Genomic DNA, 23,518 nt, shown 5'->3' with positions numbered 1-23,518 from the left:
TTCCGATAAGAAGCTTTTGTTAATTTTAATTAGTGTTTCTGGAAGTCTTGAATGTCTGTCCTAAGCGGTGTAAATGACAAGTGTTACTCTGACAACCTTGTTCACACATTTAATTGTCGTTTGCTGTTAAAGGAGCTGCAAATAACAGAAAATACTTAGGGTTTCTTTCCCCAAAAAAGCTGCTAGGAAGAATTAGAAGTAAATCTACTTTATTTTGTGAACCCTGAATCGAGAGTTTATTACTAAAATATGAATTTTATGAGTGGAAAAAACATGTATTTTGAGTTGTATTTTTGTGTTTAAATTTTTTCTCGAAACTGAGCAGGTACAGTGGCTAAGTAATGTTTAAAGGCAATCATGATTGACAAATGTCTAAATTAAAAAGAACTCCCAGATCATTACTACACTACTGAGTTATTGACTTTTGACAGTGATCTGTGATACCTTTTAATTAGAGCCAAACCTCGTTGAAATTCTTGCCATCGAATTGTTTTAAATTTCACTGACCTGTTGAAATTTTTGGGCTGATTTTATTTGATAAATTGAAATTAGTATTGTTAAATAGTGACTGGAGTTTTTCATTTGGGGAAGATTTTTGTTTGCTTGTTTTTTAGAACCATGTTTGAGATAAAACCCTGTTTCACAATATATCAACTGGAAAGCTTTGATCAAGGTTGCTTTCATATTGAATCTTTAAGTTACTCAATAAATAGCTGTTGAGTGATTACTGTCGGTTTGGACTTAATCTTGTCATTTTTAGACCTATGGTAATAAAAATGGTCTCATCTGGAGAAGATAAAATTAACACATAGAAAACAACATAGTACTTAAAATGAACACATTAAATAGTATGTGCTAATTTTATCCTGTAGTAAATAAGCACTAGGAAGACCAAAACAAAAAGTGACAAAGCAGTCCAATATCAGATGGAAACTTCTTGAATATTTTTTTTCTTCAACTTTTACTTTAGATTCTGGGCTTCATGTGCAGGATGTGCAGGTAAATGTGTGCTGTGATGGTTTGCTGCACAGATCAACCCACCACCTAGGTATTAAGCCCAGCATCCACTAGCTATTCTTCCTGATGCTCTCCGTTCCCCCACCCCTACAAATATTTTTGATGCTGTGAACTTTTTGAAATATTACATATAATAATTATTTTTTGATAGATGGCATTGTTTTGTGTACCTCATGATGCTATGAAGTGTATGTACATTCTGGAATGGTTAAATCTATCTAATTAGCAATGCATTACCTCACATAGTTATCATTTTTGTGGTAAGAGTACATAACATTTACACTCTTTACATTTTTTTAAAGAATACAATATATCATCATTATAGCCAGCTTGCTATAAATTCATGTTATATAATAGATTTCTTGAAATTTATTCCTCCTATCTAACTGAAATTATGTATCCTTGACCAAATTCTCTCCATCCCCCTGCCAACCATCCTGGCCTCTGGTAAACACCATTATACTCTCTGTGAGATTAACTATTAGATTCCACCTATGAGTAAGATCATGTGATATTTGTCTTTCTGTGTCTGGCTTATTTCACTTAACATAATGATATAATTCGTTTTTATAGGCTTCTATACTACATATTCCCTTGTTTCCTACTGTATTTACTTAAATACAAAAAAAAAAGCATATTTATCCTATGCTTATATACCAGATATATATCCTATTTTCATGAATACTTTGGTGTGTATATAGATCATCTTTCCAGAATTATAATCAAAGTTGAAGTTGGAAAATAATTCTTCAGTTCTAGTAATGAGGCAAACAAAGCACCACTATCATCATCTTGGGAAAACGAAAGATCGAGACCATCCTGGCTAACATGGTGAAACCTCGTCTCTACTAAAAAATACAAAAAAAAATTAGCCAGGTGTAGGGGCGGGTGCCTGTTGTCCCAGCTGCTTGGGAGACTGAGGCAGGAGAATGGCATGAACCCAGGAGGTGGAGCTTGCAGTGAGCTGAGATGGCACCACTGCACTCCAGCCTGGGCGACACAGCGAGACTCTGTCTCAAAAAAAAAAAAAGTTATATATTTAGGTGTGTTATTAATTAATTAATTCTTTATGAAGGACATACTAAATTCTACGAAGTGCAACAGAGCTCAGGTTACAGGAGAAAAAAAATACTGTCTCTGTACTCTTTGAGTTCACAGTTGGGGAAGATAGATGGGTAAACTGGTTAATAAAGTACAGTTGATCCTTGAACAATGTGGGGATCGGGGTGGGGGTGCTGACCCCCACACCCGTGTAGTTGAAAACGCACATGTAACTTTTGACTCCTCCCAAACTTAACTGCTAATGGTCTATTTTTGACTACTGGAAGCTGTACCAATAACATCTGTGGTTTAACACATAATTTGTGTGTTATATATATTATGTACTGCATTCTTACCATAAAGTAAGCTGGAGAAAAGAAAATGTTAAGCAAATCATCAGAAGAAAATATATTTGCCATACATTAAGTGGAAGTGGATCATTATACAGGTCTTCATTCTTATTTTCTTCCTGTTGAGTAGGCTGAGGAGAAGAAGGAAGAGGAGGGGTTGGTATTGTAGTCTCAAGGGTGCCAGAGATGGAGAAGGTGGGAGGGGAGGCAGGACAGGTAGACCCACTCAATATAGCTTTATGGGAATACATACTACTTTGCCTTTTGCTTTTTCAACTCTCAAAAAATGTTTTTGTACAGTACCAATTCTTCCACGGTTTGCTTTAGTTACAGTATCTGTGTTATAGGAGGGGTCCATGTCAGAAGAAGTCAAAGCAGTCTTGAGTAACTGGAAGACTTCTGCCAGATTGCCTAATGTCAGTTTGTTTTCTGGCACTGCTTCTTCGTCTTTCTTATCATCTGGCACTGGTTTGGAAGCATTCATCTCCATCAAGTCATCTTCTGTTAATTCCTCTGGTGTGGTGTCTATTAGCTGTTGAATTTCTCCAAGATCCCTGTCTTAAACAACTGTTCCCTCCTGACGTTTTTTTTTTTCTTTCTTTTCTCCATGTCCACAATGTTTCCCATAACTTCCTTGATTGACTGTTGTAAATCCTGCAGGAAACCAATTTGAGATATACCAGAAAACATAATGAACATGGTAGGCAACTAGCACCTTCTGATACAAGTGGACACCTCTTCAGTTGTTTTTTCAGTGGCTTCCCTAGCCCTGGAGTCCATATCACTGTTGTGTCTGTGCAGGTAAAGTATATAGCAGAGATACTGTGAAGGTTCACTACTGGGCCTGCTGGTATTCTGGCAGCATGATTGAAGGAATGAATATTTAAGGTCATGTCTACACAGAGGGAGTTCCTCAACCTCCGGTAATTCCTTTTTTGCCTCCTTCCTGTCTTTATACTCACAAAGAGAAACTATAGTCCTGAGTTGTAGCACCACAGATTTCTTTTACCTGTTTTTCTACTTTTCTACTTTTGTTATACTCTCTACTTCTATGAGATCAACTATTAGATTCCATCTACTATTAGATTCCATGTTTGACTTCTTTTGCTTAACATTATTTTTGTGAAATGATCCTTGTTAATGTGTATCGTTGTGGCTGATCTATTCTTACTGCTGTATAGTATTATATAAATGTACTATAATTCATTATCTGTCCTACTGTTAAAAGGGGTTTGGATAGTTTCCCTTTTGTGGCCATTTCTTCAATGCAATTGTACCAGTTTATACTCTTACCAGGAGTATTTGGGAATTGTTACTTCTTATCCCATCAACACAATATTTTTCTTTCTTTTCATTTCAGCTATTCTAAGAGGGTTGTGGTATGGCATTGTCATTTGGATTTGGACTGATGAAATTGAGCACCTGTTTATATGCTTATTGGCTGTTTGGGTAACCTCTGTTGTGAAAGGGTCTATCTATATTTTTTAATTTTACAGATTTGGATTGTCTGCCTCTCTCCCGTAGATTTGTAGGAGTTCTTTTATATTTTGGATAAGCGTTTGTTTTCAAATAAACTAATTACAAATATCTTCTATCAGTCTGTAGCTTGCCTTTTCATTTTCTTGTCTTTTGATTTCAGTCAAAATATATTCTGACTTAACAATTTTTTCTTTGTGGCTAGTGCTTTATGGCTATGTTTGCCTACTCCATAACTTCGAAGATGATCTCCATGTTTTTTTTCCTAAAACCCCTAATGTTTTACTTTTAAATATTTATGTCTGTACTTTGTTGGAATTGACTTTTTTGTGTTTGGTGTGAGGCAGTGGTAAAGATGCATTTGTTTTTCCTATGTTGGTATCCTATTGACCTAGCACCATTTATTGAAAAAATGATTCTTTCCTTGCTATATCGCATCATCACTTTTTTAATAAATAAAGTCACACATAAATTAGGCAGATTTCTTTCTGGACTTTTCATTGGTTAGTATGTGTCTTCAGGTTCTTCAGGAGGCTGGCTTTCTTTCTCTCAGAATTTTAGCCACACTGTACTGTGTTGACCTCAGGTTAAATCAGTAAAAATGGGAAACTCACCCTGTGGCAATTCCTTCTTACCTAAGTTTGACTACCCAGCAAAATCTGTTTGCTTCTATTAAATCTGTAGAGCCTTCACGTAATTGATTTTTGTGTTTTGTTCAGAGTTTATAGTTGTTATCTATGGTAGGATTGGTCTATTATAAGCTTACTTTGCCATACTGGAATGAGCTCTTATTATCCTTTTATGACTGTAGTGATTTCTTCTTTTATTTATTGCTGGTAAATAAATATCAGCAATTGACAATGAGTTTCTTTTCCTTTTTTTCCTTCATTGTTAATTTTGCTGGGGATTTTCCACTTAATCTTTAAAAAACCTCAAATTTGGCTTTATTGGTTTTCCTCAGTCTTTCTGCTATTTAATCAATTACTATTTATTTATCATTTGTTTCCTTCTACATTCCTTCGTTTTGCTGAGGTTTTGTTTCTCCTTCTTATACTAAAAGCTTAATTTATTGATTTTTTTGCCTTTTCTAATAGACTGTATGTAGTTAAGGGTGTGCACTAGCTGCTCCTATAACTTATGGCATTTTATGTTTTCATCATTTATTTCAAAATATTTACTTATTTTTGTTTTGATTTTCTCTTTAGTCCGTGAATTATTTAGGACACTTTTGAAGGTACTGAAATACTGAATTATATTGGATGCCAGGAAAGCAGGAGTAAGCTGGGACTGATCAGGGCAAATGAGTAGTTGTATTCATCATAATTTTAGTGGATTTTAAAGTATAAATGGAAAACTGGGGTATTTGAATTAAAACTTAAAAAGCCATTGTATAGTCATGTCTTAGAATGTGCAGTGTAATAGGGTAAGTGTGTCCAAGGGTTTTAGTTCAAGGAGATTTGTCAAGTAAATCTATCTACAAGAAAAAATAAAGGCAAACAAGATGTATTTAATGATCAACACAAAAACGTTAAAATTTTCAGCAAAAAAAGAAAAAGAAATTTCAGAGAATGGCCCAGCATTTGTGTATCATTCGGTTTGGGACTTTTCTTCATATTTGCATGTAGCCAACATGAGGAATTAAATAACGGCTGACTGGTGTTCCTTTTACATGTCAACTAGAGTCTCATAGACATAAAGCTACTGTGTTAATCAAAGCGTGTGTGATGTTCTAATTATCGTGGACATTTCTACTGAGATGTGATCAATTTCCCTTCAGTTTGAATAATTATGGAAGCCTGGGAGTAGGCCAGGTATTTAAAACTATTCCATATGAAAAAATCACATCTACTGATTTTGCCTGAAGGGTCCCACAGGCTCCTGAAGCTCCTCTCTAAAGAAATAAATAAATCCTGAACCAATGGGTAGTGTTAGAGTAAAATTTATTATTTTGACTACTGTTTCTGAGTTTGTCTGGATATGAAGTATGTTTTGATGAGTTTCTTGCAGGATAAAATGAAAGTTAGATATCCTAGCAAACACTATTTTCATTAACTCAGAACCAAATTGGATCCGTTTATTACACAATTTATAAAATTACTAGTGCCTCTTGTTCTATATAATTATTCTACCTCTTTTTGAATTTGTTTTCTTAGGAAACTTTATTATTACTTTCAAATGTGATAGCATTCATTACGTTCTCAACCTTGAATTATTTTATAATCTATTCCACATCTATGTTCAAATTTAGTTTCTCATTTGTAGTACTACATCTTTGAATTTTCTCTCAGTTCGCATTTTTTGTCTCTGACTTTGAAGGACTTTAAAGGACTTTAAAGATATCTGTTTCAGTGGCATTTTCATACACCAAGGTATTTGATTTATGCATTAGTTATTTTCATTTCTTTCTTTCTTTTTTTTGATACAGAGTCTCACTCTGTTGCCCAGACTGGAGTTCAGTGGTATGATCTTGGCTCACTGTAACCCTTACCTCCCGGGTTCAAGTAGTTCTCATGCCTCAGCCTCCCAAATAGCTGGGATTACAAGCATGTGTTACCATGTCCAGCTATTTATTTATTTATTTATTTATTTATTTATTTATTTATAGAGATGGGGTTTCACTGTTTTGGCCAGGCTGGGCTCCAACTTCTGGCCTCGAGTGATTCACCTGCCTTGGCCTCCCCAAGTTCTGGGATTACACGCATGAGCCACCATACTTGGCCATTATTTTCATTTCTAAAACCCCTAATTTCTGTCTTTTTCTGAATGTATTTCTTCTTCCTGCTTCTCTGAGTGTCTTATTCCATTCTGTGCTGCTGTAACAGACTACCTGAGACTGGGTCATTTGTAATGAACAGAAATTTATTGGCTCACAATTCAGGAAACTAGGAAGTCCAAGATTGAGGGGCTGGTATCTGGCGAGGGTGTCTTTGCTGTGTTATCACATAGTGGAGGGGCCCAAGAGAGGGCAAGACAGAACAAGAGTCAACTCTTAGCCTCAATCCCATTTATAATTTGCATTAATCCATTCATGAGGGTGGAGCCCTCAGACCTAACCACCTTCTATTTGGCCTCATCTCTCAACACTACTGCACTGGGAATTAAATTTCCAACACATGGTTTTTGGGGGACACATTCAGGCTATAGCCCTTAGGTATGTTTTTTCAGTGTAGCAATTGTTAAAGCAATAATTAAAATGCAGTTATGATAATCTATTGTAATATCCAGATGAGCCCTGTCCAGTAGAACCTACTATGTTGATGGAAATATTCTGTATCTACATTATCCAGTACAATAGTCATTAAACACGTATGATTTTAGAGTACTTAAAATGTGACTGATGTGACAGAGGAACTGAATTTTAATCTTATTTAATTTTAGTTATTTTAAGTTATTTATTTAAACAGCTACATATGGCTAGTTTGTACTATATTAAATCACACAGCTCTAGATCAAGCTTTGGCAACCTTTTTCTGTAAAAGACCAAATAGTAAATATTTTAGTCCTTGTGGTCCATATGGTCTCTATTACAACTTTTCAACTCTGCTGTGAGAGCACAAGAACTGTCACAGATAATGTGTAAATGAAGGAGCCCAACTGTGTCCCAGTAAAACTTTATTTGCCAAAACAGAGTCTGCAGAATTTGACTCATGGGCCCTAGTTTGGCAACCTCTGCTCTAGATTAAAAAAAAAAAAAAAAGGTCTACAGCTCTATGTATTTTTATTTCATTTGCCCTGTGTTCCCTGTGTCCTTTCAACACCCTCCTTTTGGGGAGTGTGTGTATATGTGTGTATATATGTGTATGTGTGTGTGTGTATGTAATAGATTTTTGGAGAGGAGACAGGAGTGTCTTTTCCTGAAAGTTTAGGAAGATTATACTCCTTTGGATTGTTCCTCTTCAACTTTTTCTCCGCCTTTTCTATTTTTTGTGAATGGGAGAAGGTGGTAGAGGACAGGCATATATTTTATGTTAAACTCTGTTCTTTTAATTGTATGTCTCTTGTTTTACAGAGACATATAATTTTTTTTTTCCTCCTTGAATTACCTCTGATTTCTCCAGGGTTGCTTATTCAGATTAGTTATTTTCATTATGGACCTTCTTTCTCATGCTCATGGTTTCCTTAAATGTTGGCTGTTTATTCATGTTGATAAGTAAAGGACCAGTGGAATAATATAGTAACCGGAGTGGGTTTTCTCTTTCTCTATTTCCCATCAAATCTGTAGCCTAAATGAAAAAAAAAAAAGACTGACCAATTTTCTTGTGGGTTGGTAGGACTTAATTTATTGGTGTGCTTTGTTTCAATGTGTATAATCAAGGAGCAAGTACACAGACCAGTCCTTCTCTAATAGCTAGATAAGGAGGCCCCTAACCTAGCTCTCCAACCTCCATACTTGGAGACCAAATTCTTCTCAGGCAGATTATATTTTTTTTACTTATTTATTTGTTTAATCAGCCTCCAGAACTGCTGATTTAGCTGAGAACCCCTTTGGAGTCACAGGAAGAAACGTCTCATCTTCCTGAAGCATTCCTGTGTTTGTGCTTGGCTAGGGATGGGCATACATATTCTGGGACCAGATGGTAAATATTTTAGGTTTTGCAGGTAATATGACCTCTTAACTCTGCCATGGGAAAGTAGCCAGAAATAACACTAACAAATGAGTATGACTGTGTTTAAATAACACTTTGTGGACACTGAAATTTGAATTTCATGTAGTTGTCACATGTTACAAAATATATGCTGTTTCTTTATTCTTTCAGTCATTTAAAAAATGCAAAAGCATGTGATGGGCTGGGAGATTTGCCCTGTGAACTATACTTTGCTAACTATGTCTAGACTGTCATTCAGTCCATTCTTTTTAACCTATCACTATGATTTTATATGCCCGGTCTTCCAGAAATTCTTGAAAATCTGTAGTGTGCCTTTCACTCCTTTTCTCAGCGTTTCTTTTTATTTTTTAAAACGTACTATTGTTTCAGTATAGTTTGTTGTTGTTGTTGTTGTTGTTGTTGTTGTTCTGTCCTTTTTGAGACGGAGTCTTGCTCTGTCGTCCAGGCTGAAGTACTGTGGCGTGATCTCAGCTCACTGTAAGCTCCACCTCCTGGGTTCACGCCATTCACCTGCCTCAGCCTCCTGAGTAGCTGGGACTACAGGCGCCCGCCACCATGCCTGGCTAGTATTTTTATATTTTTAGTAGAGATGGGGTTTCAGCATGTTAGCCAGGATGGTCTCGATCTTCTGACCTTGTGATCCGCCCGTCTTGGCCTCCCAAAGTGCCGGGATTACAGGCGAGAGCCACCTCTCCCAGCCCTCAGTGTAGTTTTTGAAGAGGGTAGCAGTAAATTTATCTGCAGTTTTGAACCAGAATCCCATTTAGGCATGATATTTGAATCAAAACGCACATGGTAAAACTGAAATGTAAAGTATCTTCTTTAGTATCTTCTTCAGTATCTCCACTCCTCTATCCATGGATGTATTGGTGACTAATGATATTAAGTAATGTTTTTGTTGAATGCCTGTTGTAGTCTCTGTAATGTTGTGAATGCTTTATATATATTATTTAATCCTCACACATTTTATAGATGAGTGTGTTCAGAAATTAACGGAGTCACATAAAGGATAAGTAACTTGCCGGGCGTGGTGGCTCACGCCTGTAATCCCAGCACTTTGGGAGGCTGAGGAGGGTGGATCACAAGGTCAGGAGATCAAGATCATCCTGGCTAACATGGTGAAATCCTGTCTCTACTAAAAATACAAAAAATTAGCCAGGCGTGGTGGCGGGCGCCTGTAGTCCCAGCTACTCGGGAGGCTGAGGCAGGAGAGTGGCGTGAACCCGGGAGGGGGAGCTTACAGTGAGCAGACGTCGCGCTACTTCACTCTAGCCTGGGCGACAGAGCAGCCAGACTCCGTCTCAAAAAAAAAAAAAGGGGGATAAGTAACTTGTTCTATGTAAGTCAGAAAGCTCGTAAGTGGAGTGTCTAGGATTCACAATAGAGCTAGGCTGTCTGACTACACAATTCATACTCTTATCCACTATTTTCCACTTCATTCCAAATACAGCCTTAGTTTCCTCCTCAAGGTAGCTTTTTATGTAGCCAGTTTATGGATATTAGCATAAAACATGAAGCATATTTGCCCTACTAAAATGGGTATATATTCAGAGTGATTAATATAGTGAGAAAAAGTAATGGGAAAGCAATTGAGGTAGTAACTGGGACATACGTAGCTGGGAGGTGAAAGATTTTGAGTTTCATAAGACCTGTCTTAATCCTGTCAAAAAAAATTAGACCTCTCTGTTTCTTCAGGGCATAGAAATTTCAGTTTCAACCCAGATTAAAGAACTTTATAACAGTGTTGTCCAGTGCTGAAACAGAATCCTTTGTAATTTAAAAATATTTGCTTCTTAAGATCTTTAGAATTTTAATTTTATAGTTTTGCTTATTGTATTTTTTATTCCCCAAAGTGAAAGGTTCAAAGAATAACATTAAAGGTCATTTGGTATTACAATTTTTCCATTAGTCAAAATGACAGATTTGAAAATAATTTTATAGTCCATTTGGTATTCTAAGGTTGAATTTTTTAAAAATATAAAGCAAATTATGTTTTTTCTATTAACATTTCCTAAATCAACTCACATGAAAATTAATAGATTATCATCATATATGATGATCATTTTTCTCTCACTGAGCATTAGAATATGTTCACTTTACTGCTTATCAGTAGCCCAGTTTTGATTCTCTAACTGAAGTATTTGTGTCTGCCCTCTGCACTGGCCCAAGGTCTTGAGCCCTTTACAAAAATTTGTGTACGTGTGATAAAAATATACATAACATAAAATTCACTACTTTCATCATTTTTAAGTATACAGTGAAGTCACATTAAGAGTACTTACAGAGATTGAGTACCATCCTGGCCAACATGCTGAAACCCCATCTCTACTAAAAACACAAAAATTAGCTGGACGTAGTGGCGCGCGCCTATAGTCCCAGCTACTTGGGAGGCTGAGGCAGGAGAATTGCTTGAACCTGGGAGGCAGTGGTTGCAGTGAGCCGAGATCGTGCCACTGCACTCCAGCCTGGCGACAGAGCGAGACTCCCATCTCAAAAAAAAATAGAAAAGATATATTGTACCCAAGAAGCAGTAACTTTTTGTACTCTCTTGTTTCAACCCCGATAACCTGTGTCTGTGTTCTACTCTCAGTAGATAAGTATAATATCTTTTTAAGATAAGTATAATATCTTTATAATTATCTCAGTAGATAAGCGTAGTAAGTTTGCCAACTTATTATAATCTCCTCATGTAAGTGGAATCATACAATATTCCTTTGTTAATATTTGCATAGTAGTTTTCACTTAGCATAATGTTTTTCAAAGTTCATGTATTTTCTGTCATATATTAGAACCTCATTTTTTTATGGCTGAATAATCTATTGCAGATGCCCTTTGACTTATGATGGAGTTATGTCCTGGTAAACCCATTTTAAGTTGAAAATACTACAAGTTGAAAATTTATTTAATACCCTGATAAACCCATTATAAGGTTGAAAATCTTAAGTGAAACCACTACTAAGTCAGGGACCATCTGTGTGTATATATATAGTATATAATACATATCTATAACATATACAATGTTATATAAGATTATCATATATAAGATTGTCATAGATTATATAACAGATGATATATAATATATATCATATAATATATGATTATATTATGTAATATATAAGATCATACATGATATCAGATATATGATATAACATCATATATACTCATATGAAATTGTACAGATTATATAATGTAGTATATGTAGGATTATCTATTATATGATTATCATATATCAGATTACATATTTAAATTATAACATATAAGATAACATATTTATAATATACACACACACACACGCATCACAGTTTGTTTATCCATTCATCTGTTGATAGACCCTTAGGTTGTTTCTACCTTTGGCTATTGTAAATTGTGCTACACTGAACATTGGCATGGAATTATCTGTTTGAATATCTGTTTTCATTTCCTTTGGGTATATACCATACAGTAGAATTACTGGATTATATGAAAATTCTATTACTAACTTTTTAAGGTATCACCAAACTGTTTTCCAGATTGGCTGTACCATTTTGCATTCCCTCCAGGAGTGCGGAAGGGTTACAATTTCACCACATCCTTACCAACATTTGTTATTTTGTTTTTTTGATAATAGTCATCCTAATGCATGTGATGTGATATCTTATTGTGGTTTTGATATGCATTTCCCTAATGACTAGGGATGTTTAACATCTTTTCATGTGCTTATTGACCATTCGTATACTTTGTCTGGAGAGATGTCTTTTGAAAACCTTTGCCGGTTTTGAATTGAGTAATGGCTTTGTTTTGTTTTTTGGGGGGTTTTGAGTTATAGGAGTTCTTTATATATTCTAGACTTTGACCTTTAATTAGATGTATGATATGCAAATACTTTCTCCTTGTGATAGTATTTTTTGATGCTCAAAAGTTTTTAATTTGAGTAAGTCCAGTTTATATATTTTTATTTATTTTGTGGCCTGTGTTTTTGTTGCCATATCCAATGAATCATGGCCAATCAAGAGTTGTATAGTTTTAGCTCTTCCATTTAGGTTTTTGATCTATTTTGAGTTAATTTTATATGGTGTAAGACAAAAAGTCTAACTTCATTCTTCTTTATGTTGATACCTAGTTTTCTCAATACCATGTGTTGAAAAGACTGCCTTTTCCCCATTAAATGGTCTTGGCACCCTTGTCAAAAATCATTTGACCATTTATGTCAACATTATTTCTGTGCTCTTTGTTCTATTCCATTGGTCTATAGATCTGTCATTATACCAGTACCACATGTTTTTGCTTACTATAACTTTGTACTAAATTTTGACTCAGGGCTTACAATAATAATATCAACATTTGAAATCTGTGTGTGTAAGTCCTTTTGCCATGATTGTAAGTTTCCTGAGGCCTTCCCAGCCCTTCAGAACTGTAAGTCAACTAAACCTCTTTTCTTTATAAATTACCCAGTCTCAGGCTGTTCTTTGTGCATGCCCAAGACTAGCATGAGAATGGAATAATACAGTAATTTGGTACTCAGGGAGTGGGGCACTGCTATACGGATACCCGACAACGTGGAAGTGACTTTGGAACTGGGTAACAGGCAGAGGTTGGAACAATTTCGAGGGCTCAGAAGACAGGAAAATGTAGGAAAGTTTGGAACTTCCTAGAGACTTGGAAGGCTCAGAAGACAGGAAGATGTGGGAAAGTTTGGAACTTCCTGGAGACTTGTTGAATGGCTTTGACCAGAATGCTGATAGTGATATGGACAATGAAGTCAATGGCTGAGGTGGTCTTAGATGGAGATGAGCAACTTATTAGGAATTGGAGCAAAGGTAATTCTGCTGTGCTTTAGCAAAGAGACTGATGGCATTTTGCCACTACCCTGGAGATCTGTGGAACTTTGAACTTGAAAGAGATTATTTAGGATATCTGGTGGAAGAAATTTCTAAGCGGTAAAGTATTAAAGAGGAAACGGAGCATAAAAGTTTGGAAAATTTGGGCTGGGCGCGGTGGCTCACGCCTGTAATCCCAGCACTTTGGGAGGCTGAGTAGGGTGGATCACACGGTCAAGAGATTGAGACCATCCTGGCCAACATGCTGAAACCCCATCTCTACTAAAAACACAAAAATTAGCTGGACGTAGTGGCGCGCGCCTATAGTCCCAGCTACTTGGGAGGCTGAGGCAGGAGAATTGCTTGAACCTGGGAGGCAGTGGTTGCAGTGAGCCGAGATCGTGCCACTGCACTCCAGCCTGGCGACAGAGCGAGACTCCCATCTCAAAAAAAAATAGAAAAGATATATTGTACCCAAGAAGCAGTAACTTTTTGTACTCTCTTGTTTCAACCCCGATAACCTGTGTCTGTGTTCTACTCTCAGTAGATAAGTATAATATCTTTTTAAGATAAGTATAATATCTTTATAATTATCTCAGTAGATAAGCGTAGTAAGTTTGCCAACTTATTATAATCTCCTCATGTAAGTGGAATCATACAATATTCCTTTGTTAATATTTGCATAGTAGTTTTCACTTAGCATAATGTTTTTCAAAGTTCATGTATTTTCTGTCATATATTAGAACCTCATTTTTTTATGGCTGAATAATCTATTGCAGATGCCCTTTGACTTATGATGGAGTTATGTCCTGGTAAACCCATTTTAAGTTGAAAATACTACAAGTTGAAAATTTATTTAATACCCTGATAAACCCATTATAAGGTTGAAAATCTTAAGTGAAACCACTACTAAGTCAGGGACCATCTGTGTGTATATATATAGTATATAATACATATCTATAACATATACAATGTTATATAAGATTATCATATATAAGATTGTCATAGATTATATAACAGATGATATATAATATATATCATATAATATATGATTATATTATGTAATATATAAGATCATACATGATATCAGATATATGATATAACATCATATATACTCATATGAAATTGTACAGATTATATAATGTAGTATATGTAGGATTATCTATTATATGATTATCATATATCAGATTACATATTTAAATTATAACATATAAGATAACATATTTATAATATACACACACACACACGCATCACAGTTTGTTTATCCATTCATCTGTTGATAGACCCTTAGGTTGTTTCTACCTTTGGCTATTGTAAATTGTGCTACACTGAACATTGGCATGGAATTATCTGTTTGAATATCTGTTTTCATTTCCTTTGGGTATATACCATACAGTAGAATTACTGGATTATATGAAAATTCTATTACTAACTTTTTAAGGTATCACCAAACTGTTTTCCAGATTGGCTGTACCATTTTGCATTCCCTCCAGGAGTGCGGAAGGGTTACAATTTCACCACATCCTTACCAACATTTGTTATTTTGTTTTTTTGATAATAGTCATCCTAATGCATGTGATGTGATATCTTATTGTGGTTTTGATATGCATTTCCCTAATGACTAGGGATGTTTAACATCTTTTCATGTGCTTATTGACCATTCGTATACTTTGTCTGGAGAGATGTCTTTTGAAAACCTTTGCCGGTTTTGAATTGAGTAATGGCTTTGTTTTGTTTTTTGGGGGGTTTTGAGTTATAGGAGTTCTTTATATATTCTAGACTTTGACCTTTAATTAGATGTATGATATGCAAATACTTTCTCCTTGTGATAGTATTTTTTGATGCTCAAAAGTTTTTAATTTGAGTAAGTCCAGTTTATATATTTTTATTTATTTTGTGGCCTGTGTTTTTGTTGCCATATCCAATGAATCATGGCCAATCAAGAGTTGTATAGTTTTAGCTCTTCCATTTAGGTTTTTGATCTATTTTGAGTTAATTTTATATGGTGTAAGACAAAAAGTCTAACTTCATTCTTCTTTATGTTGATACCTAGTTTTCTCAATACCATGTGTTGAAAAGACTGCCTTTTCCCCATTAAATGGTCTTGGCACCCTTGTCAAAAATCATTTGACCATTTATGTCAACATTATTTCTGTGCTCTTTGTTCTATTCCATTGGTCTATAGATCTGTCATTATACCAGTACCACATGTTTTTGCTTACTATAACTTTGTACTAAATTTTGACTCAGGGCTTACAATAATAATATCAACATTTGAAATCTGTGTGTGTAAGTCCTTTTGCCATGATTGTAAGTTTCCTGAGGCCTTCCCAGCCCTTCAGAACTGTAAGTCAACTAAACCTCTTTTCTTTATAAATTACCCAGTCTCAGGCTGTTCTTTGTGCATGCCCAAGACTAGCATGAGAATGGAATAATACAGTAATTTGGTACTCAGGGAGTGGGGCACTGCTATACGGATACCCGACAACGTGGAAGTGACTTTGGAACTGGGTAACAGGCAGAGGTTGGAACAATTTCGAGGGCTCAGAAGACAGGAAAATGTAGGAAAGTTTGGAACTTCCTAGAGACTTGGAAGGCTCAGAAGACAGGAAGATGTGGGAAAGTTTGGAACTTCCTGGAGACTTGTTGAATGGCTTTGACCAGAATGCTGATAGTGATATGGACAATGAAGTCAATGGCTGAGGTGGTCTTAGATGGAGATGAGCAACTTATTAGGAATTGGAGCAAAGGTAATTCTGCTGTGCTTTAGCAAAGAGACTGATGGCATTTTGCCACTACCCTGGAGATCTGTGGAACTTTGAACTTGAAAGAGATTATTTAGGATATCTGGTGGAAGAAATTTCTAAGCGGTAAAGTATTAAAGAGGAAACGGAGCATAAAAGTTTGGAAAATTTGGGCTGGGCGCGGTGGCTCACGCCTGTAATCCCAGCACTTTGGGAGGCCAAGGTAGGTGGATGTTGAGGTCAGGAGATCGAGACCATCCTGGCTAACTCGATGAAACCCTGTCTCTACTAAAAATACAAAAAATTAGCCGGGTGTGGTGGTGGGCACCTGTAGTCCCAGCTGCTCAGGAGGCTGAGGCAGGAGAATGGCATGAGTAAATCCGGGGGGCAGAGCTTGCGGTGAGCCTAGATTGCACCACTGCACTCCAGTCTGGGGGACAGAGCAAGACTACGTCTCAAAAAAAAAAGAAAAAAAAAAGTTTGGAAAATTTGCAGCCTGACTATGTGATAGAAAAGAAAAACCCATTTTCTGGGGAGAAATTCAAGACAGCTACAGAAATTTGCATAAGTAACAAGGAGCCCAATGTTAATCACCAAGACAATGGGGAAAATGCCTCTAGGACGTATCAGAGACCTTCATGGCAGCCCTTTCATCACAGGCCTCTAGGAGGAAAAAATGGTTTCCTGGGCAGGGCCCAGGGTTACCCCTGTTCTGTGCAGTCCTGGGGCATGATGTCCTGCATCCCAGCTGTGTCAGCTCCAGCCATGGGTTAAAGGGTCAAATGTACAGCTTGGGCCATTGCTTCAGAGGGTGCAAGCCCCAAGCCATGGTGGCTTCCATGTGGTGTTGGGCCTGTGGGTGCACAGAAGTCAATAATTGAGGTGTGGGAACCTCCTCCTAGATTTCTGAAGATATATGGAAATGCCTGGATGTCCAGGCAGAAGTCTGCTGCAGGGGTGGAGCACTCATGGAGAACCTCTGCTAGAGCAATGAGGAAGGGAAATGTGGAGTTGAAGCCCCCACACAGAGTCCCCACAGGCACGGCCTGGTGGAGCTGTGAGAAGTGGCCCATGGTCCTCCAGATCCCGGAATGGTAGATGCACTTACAACTTGCACTGTGCACCTGGAAAAGCTGCAGACACTCAAAGCCAGCCCATGGAAGCAGCCAGGAGGGGAGCTGTACCCTGCAAAGCCATAGAGGCGGAGTTGCCCAAGGCCTTGGGAGCCCACCTTTTGCATCAGTGTGACCTGGATGTGAGACATGGAGTCAAAGGAGATTATTTTGGAATGTTAAGGTTTAAAGTCTTCTCTATTGGATTGTGGACCTGCATGGGGCCCATAGCCCCTTTGTTTTGGGCAATTTCTCCCATTTGGAATGGGTGTAGTTACTCAATGCTTGTACCCCCATTGTATCTAGGAAGTAACTAACTTGCTTTTGATTTTGCAGGCTCATAGGTGGAAGGGACTTGCCTTGTCTCAGATGAGACTTTGGACTTGGACTTTTGGGTTAATTCTGGAATGAGCTAAGATTTTAGGGAACTGTTGGAAAGGCATGATTGTGCTTTGAAATGTGAGGACATGAAATTTGGGCAGGACTAGGGGTGGAATGATATGGGTTGATTATGCCCCCACCCATATGTCATCTTGAATTGTAGTTTCCATAATCCTCACATACCGTGCAAGGGAATTGGTAGGAGGTAATTGAATCATGGGGGTGGTTACTCCCATACTGTTCTTGTGATAGTGAGTGAGTTCTCCTGAGATCTGATGGTTTCATAAGGGGCTTTCCCCTCTTTGCTCAGCACTTCTCCTTCCTGCCACCATGTGAAGAAGGATGCATTTGCTGCTTCTTCCACCATGATTGTAAGTTTCCTGAAGCCTCCCAAGCCCTGCAGAACTGTGAGTCAATTAAACCTCTGTTCTTTATAAATTACCCAGTCTTGGGCAGTTCTTTATAGCAGCATGAAAATGGAGTAATACAATTATTTTGGCTTTTCAGGGTCCCTTAACATTTTTTATAGACAAACTACAGGTATGCATCATCTTATTTGTGCTTCACTGTATCGAGCTTTGAAGAACTGCATTTTTTACAAATTGAAGATTTGTGACAACCCTGCAATTAGCAAGTCTGTTGGTGCCATTTTTCCTATGGTATACATGCTCACTTTGTGTCTCTGTGTCACATTTTGATAATTCTTGCAGTATTTCAAACTTTCTCGTCATTATTGTATCTGTGATGGTTATCTATGATCAGGATCTTTGATGTTGCTATTGTAATTGTTTTGAGGCACCAGAAACTGTGCCTATATAAGAATGTAAACTTAATCAGTAACTATATGTGTGCTGACTGTTCTGTCAACCAGCTGTTCCCCCATCTCTCCTTTGCTGGCCTTCCAATTCACTCCCTATTCACTTCATTGTGTCACTGAGACATAACAATATTGAAATTAGGACAATTAACCATGCAGTGATTTTTAAAGTGGTCTTTAAGTGTTCAAGTGAAAGAAAGCATTGCATATTTGTCACTTTAAATCAAAAGCTAGAAATGATTGAGCTCACCAAGGAAGGCTTGTTGAAAGCTGAGACAGGCCAAAAGGTAGGCCTCTTGCCAAACAGTTAAGCTATGAATGCAATAGGAAAAGTTCATAAACTCATGAATGATAAGAAAGAGAAATGACCTTATTGCTGATACAGAGAAAGTTTTAGTTGTCTTAATGGATCAAACCAGCCACAGTGTTCCTTCAAGTCAAAGCCTAATCCAGAGTAAGATCCTGTTTCTTTTCAATTCTATGAAGGCTGAGAGAGGTGAGGAAGCTACAGAAGAACATTTGAAAGATTTGTGTTAATGAGGTTTAAGGAAAGAAGCCATAACATAAGTGTGTGGCGAGCTGCAGGGAGTTACCTGTATCTAGCAAAGATAGTTGATATAGGTGTGTACACGAAGTAACACATTTTCATTGTAGATTAAACAGCCTTCTGTTGGAAGCAGATGCTATCTAGGACTTTTTATAGCTGGAGAGAAGTCAATGCCTGGCTTTGAAGCTTCACAGGACAGACTCACTCTCCTAAGGGGATAATGGCAACTGGTGACTTTAAGTTGAAGCCAGTGCTCATTTACCATTATGAAAATCCCAAGACCCTTAAGAATTATACTAAATCTACTCTGCCTGTTCTTTATAGACAGAACAGCAAAGCCTGGGTGACAGCACATGTGTTTGTAGCATGGTTTACTGTGAATATTTTAAAATGTGTGGGTCTCCCATGTATATCTAGAGGATCTCTGCCATTATAAGGGAATTCTTCAAAGATCCTTCCTGGATAACCTCATCTCTGTTCCTAGCTTCTGCTGAAAAGATTGATTGGACCTATTTGTCACATACCTAATCTCTTCAGAAAAGGTTTTTCAGCCACATCCTTGGCCCTTCTCCAGAGCTTGCTTTTAGCATCTTTTACAATTTAAATAGGTTAAGAAATCTCCAAATCATAGGTTTTTCTTTGCTTAACAATTTCTTCCTCAATTTATCTCTTTTCCCTCACATTTTACTATAAGCAGCCCGGAGAAAACAGTATACGCGTTTAACACTTTGTTTGGAAATCCCCTCAGCTACGTATTCAAATTAATTGCTTACCAAATTCTACTTTTTGCTGCATAGTAGAACCCATTTCAGCCAAGTTTTCTGCCACTTTACAACAAGGACTGCTTTTTCTTTACTTTCCAATACGATGTTTCCAATACCATTTCCTTCTTGAGATTTCATCAGAAACCTTTTTAATGTTCCTATTTCTGTCAACATTCTGTTGATGATAATATATGTATTCTTTAAGGTGATAGAAGTTTTCTTTACCTCTTGTCTTCCTTCTGAGCCCTCAGCAGAGTTTTCTTAAGATTTCTTTTTCTACCAAAAATTTCTTCAAGGCAACCTAGGCTTTTTCTGTTTTTCTATTTTTAGGTATCTATTTCAGCAACACTCCAGTTTTTGGTATGAAAATCTATGTTCTCTAAAATTACCATAACAAATGAACAAAAACTTGGTGACTTAACACACAAAGATTAATTGTCTCACAATTTTGGAGGTCAAAAATATGAAGTCAGGTTGTCAGCAGGGCCATGTTTATTATGAAAACTCTAGGGGCGCATTCTTCTTTGCTTCTACAGCTTCTGGTAGCATTTTATTCCTTGCCCTGAGGCAGTGTAACTCTAGGCTGACTTCATTTTCATGTTGTTCTTTTCTCTGTGTCTTCCTGTGTCCTTTTCTGTCTCTAATGAGGACATTCTCATTGGATTTAGGACCCTTTCTAATCTAGTATGATCTCACATTGGTCCTTAATTACATCTGCAAAGACCCTTTTTCCAGATAAGGTCATGTTCTGAGGTTCCAGGTGAACATGAATTTGGGTAGGGGAGGAAGGAAGGGGGAACATGTCTCAACTCACTATAGTCTCTTTCTAGGTAATTATATTATAAATGGTGTTGTATAATCTATGTACAAATATTAAAAAATTTCAAAGCTTGTGAATAATTATTATGACATTATTTTACAACCTACTAATACCTTTAATGTTTATGTTAGAGAGTGCTGAACAGGAAAATCACTTTTCTTCTCAGACTTTATAATATATATTAGAAGTAGGGGGTTTAATGTACCGCTTTTTGTTTTGTTTTGTTTTTTAACTGGAGTTTCGCTCTGTCACCAGGCTGGAGTGCAATGGTATGATCTCGGCTCACTGCAACCTCCGCCTCCTGGGTTCAAGCGATTCTTTTACCTCAGCCTCCCGAGTAGCTGGGATTACAGGTGCACCCCACCATGCCTGACTAATTTTTGTATTCTTAGTAGAGACAGGGTTTCACCATGTTGCCAGGATGATCTTGATCTCTTGACCTCGTGATCCACCCTCCTCGGCCTCCCAAAGTGCTGGGATTACAGGCATGTGCCTTTGCTTTTAATGTGGATATTGTACATTACATGCCCACATGTATATGAATAAATAGCTCTAAAGTTCTGTTGATTTAGAGAAGTTGGTTACTCAATATTTATTCATATCAATGTAGTAAGATCCTAAATTATCTCTTTATTAGAATAGTGGTTGTCTCCAATTTTTTGGAATGATTGTGTGAGATTAGATTTCCTTGAAATTTTTGCATGTTTCAAGATCAAATTTAAAAACATTTAGCAAGTTCTTAAATAACTCAGGAAAAATTTTTATGAATAACAAATATAATTTAAGTGTATTTAGTTGTGTCTTCCAATTATGTGAGACTGTTAAGATTTTTAAGATCAAGCATGGTGCTTGTAAGTGGATGAAATGATATTTTTAAACAGACTATTGTTACAGGAGAAAACTAATTTTTAAAGGTACCAGGATAAAAGAAAAAAAAAAGTGGTAGTGTCATAAAGAGAGGAGATTGAATTAAAAATTTGGATTGATACAGAAATGCATTACAAAAGAGGAGGAAGATAGATTGGCAAAAATGAAGAATTATCAGAAAAGTGAAATGTGTAAAAGCGAAGGCAAGAGATAAGACTAAGGAGAGCAAAAGATGATAAGTAATGCAACTAATAGTTTACTGCTAACGGGTAGAAGATTAATATATCAGAGTTTCTTTCAGCTTCAGTCAAATTGATGGTAATTATTAGAGTGAAACCATATTCTTTATATCATTTGCCCAAGGCAAACTGCTTATGTCATTTGTTAGAAAATAGAAACCATTTTACATATTAATTAAATTTCAAGTAAATGTTATATTATTTGTATATTAATAATATGTTGATACGTGATATTGTATATTATATAGATATATGCAATTATGTGTATTTAAAAGTGAATATGCATATATTGTTTTAAAGGCAAAAATTTGTTTTTTATGGTAGACACTGAAAAGTCACACGCAAACTCACACAAAGCAAACTTTAACATTCCAAATAAAACTAAACATTTTTGGCTGGGCTCGGTGGCTCACGCCTGTAATCCCAGCACTTTGGGAGGCCGAGGCGGGCAGATCACGAGGTCAGGAAATCAAGAGCATCCTGGCTAACACGGTGAAACCCCGTCTCTACTAAAAATACAAAAAAATTAGCTGGACGTGGTGGTGGGCGCCTGTAGTCTCAGTTACCCGGGAGGCTGAGGCGGGAGAATGGCCTGAACCTGGGAGGCGGAACTTGCAGTGAGCTGAGATCGTGCCCCAGCACTCCAGCCTGGGTGACAGAGCGAGACTCTGTCTCAAAAAAAAAAAAATATATAAAATAAATAAAATAAAAAAACTTTTTTTCTTAATTATAAAAACTGAGATAGAATTATTATAGTTGACTATGAGGCCAGTTTTGACATCCAAGTCAGTATCAAACGTATTGTTTTGCCTTTGTCATATTATAACTGATCACGAGGGTTTTTTTACTGTATCACACACATTCCTCATATTCAGTACATATCTAGTTTAGTCTTATGTCACTAGTATTGTATTCTGCTTTTCTACTGCTTTTTTATTCTTAAAATTAACCTCAGGTATTCATGCTGACCTATAGAAGTTAATGTTTGCATCCTGTCTATATCTGCGTCTAGAAGAGTTTAATAAACTGTCGATGGTTGCCCTGTCAACTCATGTAACTCTTGGACCATAGTTCTTTCTAGGTTGATCTCATATAATCTGTTAGCTATTATGTTCTTCTTTGAACTAAATTCTCTGATGGATAAAGGACTTTAATATTCTCTGTTTTTTTAAGTCATTTTTTCCAAAAGCGTGATCAAATTCCTGAATTCAAGATCTCATGGATCCATTAAGAGGAAGATGCACCTTTACAACTGTCATTCAGTCATAGTATATACTACTAATTCAACTCAATGTGGTTGAAAAAAGCCTTCTCTAAATAATTTTGATTTCCTGCTTTAGGATTCCTGAAATCATGGATCACCTACCTGTGCTTTTGAGACATGTTTTAATTTTTTTTTTTTTTCTGGAAGCCCTGCAACTTCCCTAAAAATTGAATGAATTATAGGACAGACCTATGGTAAGCGGGCTTTTTCCTCCTTTTTCTTCTGTCGGTTTCATGTTCAACTTAGCTCTTATGACTGTTGTAATGCTGCTCCCTGCTGGACACAATGTAATTTTGTAAAGTTGGCACTTAATAGATGGGCAAATAACTGGTTAGTTGGACCCACTAAGGAGAGGAATCCTTGGCTGCATTCACAAAAACCAATAGTATGCAACGAAAGCAACTATTATAAAGGTGCTATACCATTGCCATCATGTTGATACCTGAAGCCTGATGAAAGTACTGATAGTCTTGTTTCAAAATTTCATTGTCTGCTTCCTGTTGAGCGCCATCTAAAAGTTGGAATAACTGAACACACTGAAGGATGCTTCTAGGTGGTGAACCTTTGAGGATTTTGTAAATTGTGTGGGTTTTTTTTTTGTAATGTAAGTTAGTTTACTGGTATTATTATATGTTCTGTAATAATTTCCATTCCCTATACTTTTGTTTTTCCAAAG

General features: G+C 36.7%; 1 protein-coding gene across 6 annotated transcripts in view; it reads left to right on the top strand.

Moving 5' to 3' along the window:
• The window catches only part of IMMP1L (inner mitochondrial membrane peptidase subunit 1), a 92,189-nt gene that overhangs the window by 509 nt on the left and 68,162 nt on the right, over positions 1–23,518 (top strand). The window contains exons 2-3 of one of the 6 annotated variants that reach the window (XM_031653930.1): positions 17,835–17,931; positions 22,919–23,036. The exons of 3 other annotated variants lie outside the window; for them this stretch is intronic. The gene's annotated coding sequence lies outside the window, so the exon portion shown is untranslated. Of the gene's footprint in view, positions 1–17,834; positions 17,932–22,309; positions 23,037–23,518 lie in introns of those variants that run through there. 2 more of the 6 variants (XM_021926822.1, XM_021926824.2) reach the window with 2 other exon arrangements.

The sequence above is a fragment of the Papio anubis genome, chromosome 12 (assembly GCF_008728515.1).
Source record: "Papio anubis isolate 15944 chromosome 12, Panubis1.0, whole genome shotgun sequence".
Lineage (NCBI taxonomy): Eukaryota > Metazoa > Chordata > Mammalia > Primates > Cercopithecidae > Papio > Papio anubis.
The sequence above is the reverse complement of the archived record's forward strand: the minus strand, read 5'-3'. Positions and strand labels throughout refer to the sequence as shown.